Source organism: Acomys russatus, chromosome 31, assembly GCF_903995435.1.
Source record: "Acomys russatus chromosome 31, mAcoRus1.1, whole genome shotgun sequence".
NCBI lineage: Eukaryota > Metazoa > Chordata > Mammalia > Rodentia > Muridae > Acomys > Acomys russatus.
Genome location: NC_067167.1, coordinates 19,466,580 through 19,477,153, shown reverse-complemented (window position 1 = coordinate 19,477,153; position 10,574 = coordinate 19,466,580). Strand labels below are relative to the sequence as shown.

Below are 10,574 nucleotides of genomic sequence, written 5' to 3'. Positions count from 1 at the left end.
CTCTCTTCTGGTCTTCAAGAAGAGGCATGTGGTGTCCTCTTTAGGAAGCCTCTTCCATCCAAGAAACAATTTAATGAATACACTAGGTGTATGATGTAAAACTAAGTGACTTTGATCTCAGACCTCCCTCAGCGGTTAGGATAGTATCTCCCCCCTTCGGCCTGCACAGGAACGACCTTTTTAAAGCATTTTTTCACCCTCGCCAGCCATAGAAAGGACAAATCATTTAAGTTACCACACTTATTTCTACCACCACTCTGATGGCTGAGGTGAGAAAATCCTCAAAACACAGCCCATGCAAGGCTGCACCCGATACCAAGCCCCTTGGCAGCTCCAGGAGACAGGATAACCATGGCTTTTCCTGCTCTGTCATGTCTTTCCCTGTCATTTCAGACTTACACATGGACCCCAAGAAATTTCCCAAACCCTATGTTGGAGTCTGGAGCTAATCGAGTGAAGTCACACCTTTTTTTTTTTTTTTTCCAGTTCCTTCTTTTTATTAACTCATACACACCTACTTGTCTTCTGGTTTGTTGAAGCAGGTAAGTCAGACAACACTTGCCACAGTAACGCCTGTCAAAGTGGCTAGCCGTGAACACGCCAGCACCACACTCATCAGAAGGACACTCGCGATGAAGTCGACTAATTTCGCCATTTTCATCCACCTTATAAGTATTTCAGCACAGCCAACTTAACTTGCTTCCTCTTATGCTTAGTCTTCTTGGGAGTTGGGAGTGGTGTAAGACTTCTTCCTTTTCTCAGGCACCCCCCACGAATTCTCCACACAAGACGAAGGGTGGACTTCTCAGTGTTGTAGTCTGATGAAGTGCGGCCATCTTCCAGCCGCTTACCAACTAAGACCAACCTGTGCTGAACGGGGAGGTGGGGGGGGGGGGGGGGGGGGGCGTGGGGAGGGGATTCCTTCCTTATCCCGGATCGTGCCCTTTACATTTTCTGTAGTACCTGAGGGTCCAACCTCGGGGGTCTTCCCCAGAAGGGTCTTCACAAAAACCTGTGTCTTGGTGGTGGCTCCACCGCACATGGCAGATTGAGAAGCGTGAAGCCACATCTTTTTTCTTTTCTTTTTTTTTTTTTTTTTTTTTTTTTTTTTTTTTCTTTTCTTTCTTTTTGGTTTTTTGAGACAGGGTCTCACTGTGTAGCCTTGGCTGTCCTGGACTCACTCTGTAGACCAGGCTGGCCTCGAACTCACAGCAATCTGCCTGCCTCTGCCTCCCGAGTGCTGGGATTAAAGGCATGTGTCACAACAGCCCGGCCGGTGAAGCCACATGTTAAAAATTGTTTTATTTGTATGGCCAGGTGGTGGTGGTGCACACCTTTAATACCAGCACTTGGGAAGCAGAGGCAGGCGGATTGCTGTGAGTTCGAGGCCAGCCTGGTTTCCAAAGCGAGTCCAAGACAGCCAAGGCTACACAGAGAAACCCTGTCTCAGAAAAACCAAAAAGAAAAAAAAAGGGTTTTGTTTGGTTTTAATAGGCCAATCATTAGTTAAAGTGGGACGCTGGCAAAAGCTAGCTGAAGGGAACTCACTCTGTTCTAAGTAGAAGGTACAGCAATGAACTTCAGTGTTGGTCAAACGCCACGTTAAGAGCACAGTTGAAAACACAAGGCCAGAACTTTCCTGTGAGGGTTTATGTCTTTGGGTTGGGTGCAGTTAACACGATAAACACGGATTCGTTAATCATTACTCTGTCCGATTTCCTGGATAGATTTCGTTATCTTTTAAACTTTATTAACAACATAGGTGTGTAAAAGAAAACCAGTCGCTGTAAGTGCGCTACATTATCAGCTCCCCGGTACTGCAGCGTGACCGTCCACTTGGCACCATCCCAGGCTCCCTAATTAACGCCCTCACATATCGAGAACTGAGTGACTATGATGAAGGTATAATGAAAAGAGCTACTATTTCTGATGAGTGTCTGACCCAGCCTCTGGTGTCATTAAAAAAAAAAAAAAAAAAAAAAAAAAAAACATGATCTATTCTGAACTTTTGAAAGTTAGCCAAGATGTTGGCTTTTACAAAACCTTATTACTTACTCCTATAGAGTCTGTGTTACTAGTCACCCCTAAGTAGGGCCTTGGCCATGTTTCTGATGCACAACCATCTATTTGAGTGTGATGGGATTAGAGGAAAGAGAGAGGTGAGTTCAAATGGGAGACTTGGACAGTTTCAGAGGGGATGTGGAGTAAGAGGCAGGGACAGGACTTTTACCATCGCTGACGCATTCGCCCACTACTTAGTCTGTGTATCCTGCATGGGGTACAGGAGATATGGGGGTGACTGGAGGTAGGGTGAAGCAGCACAGGTTACTTATGACGTTTAAAGTGGAGATGATGACTTTTAATCAAATGACCTCAAAAATATGTGTGTATAATGAAGGATGCACTATTTGGTACCTAAGTTTCATTGGGAGGAAAATAAGAGAGGGCAAGGGAATGAGGGATCATGGGAGGTTTTACCAAGAAGCCAGTAGAAGAGATCTGGGAAATGTGTGGCAATGATGCTGCTAAGTCTAAGTAGGAGACAAGCTGGGGAAGACAGCAGGGGAGACGGCATGGAGGTCTACGCAGCTGGAGGGCAGATAGGCTGAGCAAAGGTCACCAGGTAAGATATTTGGGGCCTATCCAGGAGGGACAGAAACAACTGGCTGGAGGATGCTGTGTGGGGAGAATTCAGATTACAGTAGTGATGGAGGGAAGATGTCTGGGCAAAAAGAAGTCCAGCCGCAGTGGCGCACACCTGTAATCCCAGCACTCAGGAGACAGAAGTTGGCGGATCTCTGTGAGTTCAAGGCCAGCCTGGTCTACAAAATGAGTCGAGGATAGTCAAAGTTACATAAAGAAACCTTGTCACCAAAAACAAACAGAAAGAAAGAAAGGGCTGGAGAGATGGCTTAGAGGTTAAGAGCACTGGCTGTTCTTCCAAAGGTCCTGGGTTCAATTCCCAGCAACCACATGGTGGCTCACAACCATCTATAATGAGATCTGGTGCCATCTTCTGGTCTGAAGATGTACATGCCGGCAGAATACTGTATATGTAATAAATGGAAGAAAGAAACAAAGAAAGAAAGAAAGAAAGAAAGAGAGAGAGAGAGAGAGAGAGAAAGTCCCAATGGATACACTGTGACAGGATCAAACCTGCTTGAGGATGATCTGGCTTAGATAGGCTGTAAAGGCAAGAGTTCAGGCCAGTCATTGGTTCTGCTTGTGTTTAAAGACAAAGGCACCAAGATCAAGGAGAATTGCCCACGAGGTCTTTAGCATCTGTATTATTTTGTAAGCTGTCCATGGAATAGAAATTAGACAAAATGTTGGCCTTTGTGGACTATGACTTGCAGGTGAAAGACAGTTTTTCACACACACACACACACACACACACACCAGAGAAAGGAAAGGTCACATTGTCAAATTGAAAATAAACCCATAAGCAAGTTATATACAAAGCATTGGTCTCCATTTCTTTCTTTAAATTCTCATGGTAAAGCACCAGGAAGGTTAAGGCTGTTCTCTTAAGAACCACATTAGAATGCAAATTTAAATCACCAGCCATCAGCAGAGGGGCAAGTAGGCTTTAAAAGCTCCTTGCGAATTTCATCCAAGAATCTAGAGGACATAGCAGAGGACAGAACAAATAATAAATCTTAGTCTTCAGAAAAGAGAAAGAAGGGAGACACAGGGGACTCCCAGGAACAAGGCCACTTAAATATTTTGGCATCTCACCAACACTCACAGTGTACTGAATTTAAAAATATCTTTTCTGGTTTTACCTTCTAAGAGGTACCCAATCGCACCACACTGGAGCAGCAGGAGTGTTGAGTTTTCAAGACTAATCTTTTTTTTTAATTTACAAATAGGGAACAAAATAGAATATGCTAACAATAACTACAAAATCAAAGATGCTAATGATAACTGTCTTCAAGAGGAATTGACAGAAAATGATCATAAGGGACTCAAAATATGGACAAAATGTGAACTTGAAAGTAAAATAAATTTGATTATTCTTGAAGCTAACCACTAAGCTAGACGAATACATCACATCCATTTATCCAAATCCACACATAAAATCAGCCCAATATGCAAAAAGAAAGAAAAAGAAAATTAGAATAGGTGATTATAACTCAAATGTGTGTGTTGTGAAGCCTGTCGATGGCTTATTAAAAATCTAGTTTATGAGCTGGGCACACGCCTTTAATCCCAGCACTCGGGTGGCAGAGTTAGGTGGATCTCTGCAAGTTCAAGGCCAGCCTGGTCTACAAAGTTAGTCCAAGACAGCTAAGGCTACACAGAGAAATCCTGTCTTGAGAAAACAAAACAAAACAAAAACCTCTAGGGGCCGGCAGGCATGTTACGAGTTTGCCACCAAGTCTGATGACCTCAGATCCACATAGAGCCGTGGTTCTCAACCTTCCGAATGCTGAAACCTTTCAACACAGCTCCTCATGTTGTGGTGACCCCCTAACCATCAAATTATTTTTGTTGCTATTTCATGACCGTTAAGTTTGCTACTGTTATGAATCTTAATGTAAATACGTGATATTTCCCATGTCTTAGATGATCTCTGTGAATGGCTCCTTCAATTCCCAAAGGGGTCATGACCCACAGGTTGAGAACCAACTCTTACAAGCCTAAAACACCCCAGATGATGTCACAAAGAATAGAAGGGGCCAGAGGAAGGTGCAGGGCACTATGGAGCTCTGACTTCCAGTATGACACTAACTTTGTACCCTTGAACTCTCAACAGCTGTGACTACCAGCACAAGAATAAATAAGCCTGTCAGCATCCTGGCAAGGAGAGGGGAGGGGGGCCTCACAAGGCCTCAACACCGTTGGGGGATCTACATCTGTAGACAATCAGTGATTGCTATAGGAAGCATAGACATTTTCTTTGGTGGTATAGCCACTGGCAAATTCGCTATGCTTATGTAAATAACCCTTTCCTCGTGCTCCTATAAGTGACCCTAATTAAATTCACATAGCAGGGATGAGAAGGGAGACAAGAGAGCGTGATAAGGGATACCAAAAATACACACACACACACACACACACACACACACACACACACACACACGACACATATATATTATATATTTACATAAATATGAAAATATCATAATGGAGCCCATTACGTAAAATTAATATATGCTAATAAAAAGCTCAGAAGAAGCAATCCAATCTAGTCACTGGCTATAGTCATACAACTAATCCCAGCACACAGAGGTTATGGCAGGAAGTTCTACGTTTAAGGCCAGTTCAGGAGACCTTAGCTGGACAATGTCTCAAAAAAAAAAAAAAAAAAAAAAAAAAGAATGCGAAAGTACTGAAGATATGATTGTTGAAGAGCATAACCTGCTACTCAAAATAGCTTCCACCATCATCAACTTCTGTGCCTAGAGAATGGCAAACACTCGTTATGTGTCCATCAGAAGCAGGCCTGTGGACATTCCATCACAGAAGAGTGTAAAGAGAGGCCTGGTATTGTGGGCCATGGCTCTTCCCAGCCATTTTTATGCAAATTTTCCCTAAAGTCAGTGGCCTGTGTTGGTGTTGCCCTAGGAGATGCACGAGGGTATAGAAAAGGAAATGAGTAGAAAAAGGGGGCTCCATCTATGTGGTCATAGGGGAAGCCATCATCCATGCTGGGTCAAGACTTTCCAATAGGGCCAACTTAGGATCACCCAAGCTCCTGCCAAAATCCCTCGCCCACACTTTGTAAGTAAACCCAATAAACCCAGTTGGTTTGTGGTTGGCACCTTACAGAGGGGCACAGTTGGACATTGTTTACTTCTCTCCAAGGAAGGAATTCTCAAAGCAGTGAGCAAACAACTAGCATAATATTCAAAAAATTCTAACAGGAAGGGGCTTACCTGACTTGTTATCTGGTACTATTTAACTATTAAACTAAATTTGGCCCTAGGCAACTTCCTCAGTTAGTCTTTACCAAACAAAACAAGCTACAACCTAACTTGGTAGGTAAGTGGAATCTAAATTACAGATATGTTTTCTGTAACAAATAGCTGAGTCGAAGCTGTTCACAGCATCTGAGCTTCATTCACTCACAGGCTGCCCACTGACTAGCCCATGTCCATATCAGGATTCAGCCAATTGGGCTGCCCACTGACTGGCCCAAGTTCATATGAAGAATTCAGCCAATCAGGCTGCCGACTGACTGGCCCAAGTTCATATGAGGAATTCAGGGTATTGCAGGCTGCCCACTGACTGGCTCATGTCCATATAAGGAAGACAGGAGCTGTGGACAACCATAAATGCTGCGGTTCAAGTCAGCTGCCTGAACCTGTTCTGGTTTGAGGGCTGTGGGACTTGTAAATTGTTCTTTACTCAATTAAATCACTCTTCAGTTTGTCCAAAGGTTGTCTTTTAACAATACTTTAAAACCACAGTGAGTAAGAACACACATAAGTCAAGCTTTAATAAAACTGAGTCCAGACACAGGCCCATGTGTGAGAACTCAGAGAAAGGTTGACCTGAAAAGAGTTAAGGAAGGATGGATTAATGCCTATGCAAATAGACTAAAAATGTGCCACTCTTCCAGGAAAATCATGATCTTCCTTAAAAAAGGAGACCTAGCAACTTGGCTTAAAACTATTTTTTTTTCTTATTTTTGATGTTGCTTTTATCCATATAATTCTTACAAAACATAATTTAGCAACATAAGTGTTACTGGTAAATTATCTGGGATGAAATTAATTCTAATCCCTTGAATAAGTTTATACAAGGCATAATTTCAATGTCTTTTAGTTATCAGCATTCTCACTCTTATGGTACTTAAGTTATTTTTCATTAAGTGCCTAAAAAGAAGGAGGAAGAGGAGGAGGAGGAAGAGGAGGAGGAGGAGAAGAAGAAGAAAAAGAAGAAGAAGAAGGTGGGGAGGAAGAAGAGGCAGTAGCACAGTAGTAGCTGTGCTGGCCTGGAATTCACTCTGCAACCCAGACACATTGAATTTCCCAACCTGTTGGCTTGGCCATGCCCAGGTAGCTATGATTACCATGCAAAACAAGCTGGCACTCAAAGAGGAAAAGGAATCAGAAAGGTGGCCAGTAACTTCTATTGAAAAACATGCTGTTAGTTGGATGTGAGGCGCCACTCTTATAAAGGCAGCACTCACTTGGGAGGCTGAGGCAAGAAGGTTATGAGTTCAAGGCTACCCTGCCTGAACTACACATCAAGCCCCTGTGGCAAAAAGACCAAACAAAAGCCTGTCGTGATGTCATGTGCCTTTAGTAGTAGCACTTGGGAGGCAGAGGCAATGAGATTTCTATGACTTGGAAGCCAGTCTTGTCCAGATAGTGAGACTCTTCCCTCAAAATAAAACAAACAAACAAACAAACAAACAAAAACAAAACCACCAAACAGAGTTCACAACTCTCTTGGAATTGTCGAAAGCAGCAGTTTCAGGGGCACAAAACAGGTCCTAGGACGGATGGATTCATTTCTGTCCAGATAAATTCACAACCTTGGGCTGTGAGCCGAGTCCTGTGGATTGGCAGATGGAGACTGGAAAAAAAAAAAGACACCAGAAGAAGTTTTGTCATCAGAACCCATCAGTCCTCTTACATTTCCACTCAGGCAGAAACGATGCCCGTCAGGTGTTTCATACCCTAGGCATTTGTTTAAAGGGCAACATGTAGGTTGACTGTAGGCTGAGGTACAGCTCAGGAAGGGAGCATTAGAGAGAACTGCACAAACTGGTCCCTTTTTGAGCTAGATAAAAGGGAAAGCGGCTTAACCAGTAACTTTTTTTTTTTTTTAAAGATAAAGGTGATGAAAAGACCAGGGTTGTGAAGAGCTTCTGGCTCAACCAAACTCACACTAAGACTTTAGAAACGGGCTGAGGGACTAAATCAGGTCCTACAGGAAGCTTCGAGGGGAGCAGTTTCTCTGGGAGGGGGTGTATTTGAATGCTGTGTGTGCAGCACAGCTGGGCTCCGAAACCTCTGTGGTTGCTAGTGCAGATGCAGCCTTGGGCCTTCCGTACATGGGTGAGTATGGCCCTTCTAACAGTCTTACTTAGAGACACTACCCCTACCCCTCTTAAATCTCAAATAATTACCATACATCACAAATAATGCTGTGTGTGTGTGTGTGTACGTTAGAGAGACAGACAGAGAGACAGAGACAGACAAAGATATAAAGGGCCATCCTACTTGTTTTCTGAGGTCCCTTGGACCTGGGGCTGGTTGGCCAGAGAGCCAATTAATCTGCCTATTTCCACTTCCACAGTGCTGTGTTTAAAACTACAAGCTTCCAGACCCCATTGCTTAACCACGGTGCTAAGAATTGAACTCGGGTCTCATCCATTCAAGATAAGCACGTGCCTGACTAAACTGTCTCCCCAGCCCACATCTAATATTCTTTTAAATATTCGCGTACCGTTTGAAACTACTTTTTGAAACATTCTTAGCTTTGATTGGTTGGTTGTCAAGCCACGGGGCTGGCCTGTAGCGTGCTAAGCCCTGGAACAAAAGGGACTCATTGGAGCTTGGCACAGTGGGTGGTGCAGGCTTGAGATCACAGCACTCTGGAGGCTGAGGCAGGAGGATGGTGAGTTCCAGGCCAGCCTGAGCTGCATGGTATATCCCATAACAACAAAAAGTGCAAACAGGAAGGCCTTATTAACAATAGTGCTTGTTGTTCATATCTGGGGAAGGAAGGTTCTAGAAGATGAGGTCACACTGGGGCCAATTCAGCTGCAGTTGGCATCGAGTTGTGAGTCCAGCAACTCAAAGGCTACTCTCATGGAACTGTGGGGGTCCAGGAGGACAGGATCACTAGATAGCCAAAGAATCTCCTCAGGAGGGAGGTGTTCCACTACAGCAAAGGACAGAGGGGTGAGACAAAGCCCCGCCCCCTTTCAATTATCTATGCTCTACTTGTCCAGTAAAATCAGGCCACTGAAAACATCAGCAACCACAGAGTTAAATTTAGACACTCCCCCACCCCCACCTACGGTGGCTTTGGGTTTGTTTGGTTTTTTGTTTTTGTTTTTGTTTTTGCATCAAGATGAGGCTCTACTTTGTGCACAAGGGAAAACCAACAGTTCTCAGATCTTCCTCCCAAGTCCGGCAGTCTGAGGATGGCTTTGTTTACCTGTAAGCACCAGGCTCTTATGTAAATTCCTGCAGCCAGCTCAAAGTAAGCCTGTGCTGGGGCTCTGATGGATTTATTTCTCATTTGCTGCAGCAGGCACAGACCACTTCTATGTAGGGGAGGGGCGAGGGACACCACAGCCGGGCTTGCCCAGGAGTTCAGGGCCTGCCTGGCAACCAGCCTCTTTGCCCCTTCTGCAGCTTGGACCTGACTACCTAGCTACTGAATAGTCGGATGGGAAGGGTTCAATTCAGGGTTTGCACTTTCCCAGCCATTAGCCAGCTGCCAATGCATTTCATTATCTTTGGAGGGTTTGTACATCAAAGAGAGCCCCAAACAGTGTGATCGAGTGGAAGTAACAGTGCCTGGTCAACACTATAACTCGAAGCATTTTTTCCCCCTTCGTGCATATAAAGCCATCTGGTACCCAGGAACAGCAAAGGCTGGGGATGGAAAAACCCTACCTCCTTGTTTTGCTTAGTGGTGTAACAGTTAATCCCGATAAAGAACATAGGGCGACTGCCTGCTAGCTATCTTGTATATCTATTGTCCTACACAGGCTGAACTGCCCCAGCCGCCAAAGGCAAAGGTTGCTCACAGGATTGCCAAATGGGTGGAGGAGGGAGGGACATCAAGGAGAACTGGGGAAAACACCTATTTGTCTTTTTGCCTATTGTATTGCTTAAACACACACACACACACACACACACACACATACACACACACACACACACACACACACACATACACACACACACACACACACACACCACACGAAAAGGAGCTATTCTTCCCAGACAGTGAAGTTTCCTGAGAAAACCTCAATTAGCTGTCTTTGAAACTGGACTCTCCTGTTAATCACATAACTTTTTTTTTTTTTAATCACATAACTTTTTAACATCTGCTGTAAAAACTTTGCTTTAGAGAATGTTGAAAATCGCTCTCCTTAGGCAGGCGTGGTGGCATCCATCTTTAATCCCAGTACTCCGGAGGCAGAGGCAGGCAGAGTTCAAGGCCAGCTTAGTGCAGGACAGCCAGAGCTGTTACAGTGAGAAACCCTGTTTCGAAAAACAAAACAAACAAAATAAAGAAAATTTGCCAGGCTTGGTGCCCCATGCCTGTAATCCCAACACTCTGTGAGTTCGAGACCAATTTAGTCTACAAAGCAAGTCCAGGAAAGCCAAGGGTACATAGAGAAACCCCGCTAAAAAACAAAACAACAACAACAACAAAAAACGAAGAAGGAGAAGGAGGAGGAGAAGGAGAAAAGAAAGAAAAAAAGAAAGAAGAAAAGAAAGGAAGGAAGAAATGAAGAAATTCCTCTCCTTTACCCTCCAGGGATTTTAGATTACCCACCCAACATCACACCAGCAATGAAATCACTGTTCTCTTCTGATTAAAAAGACAGAAAGGGAGCTGGAGAGATGGCTCAGAGGTTAAGAGCACTGCCT

General features: G+C 44.1%; 1 pseudogene; it reads right to left on the bottom strand.

Annotated features, from left to right (window-relative positions):
• Positions 1–514: 514 nt before the first annotated feature.
• LOC127183606 (ubiquitin-40S ribosomal protein S27a-like) lies at positions 515–1,042 on the bottom strand (annotated as a pseudogene).
• Positions 1,043–10,574: the final 9,532 nt, after the last annotated feature.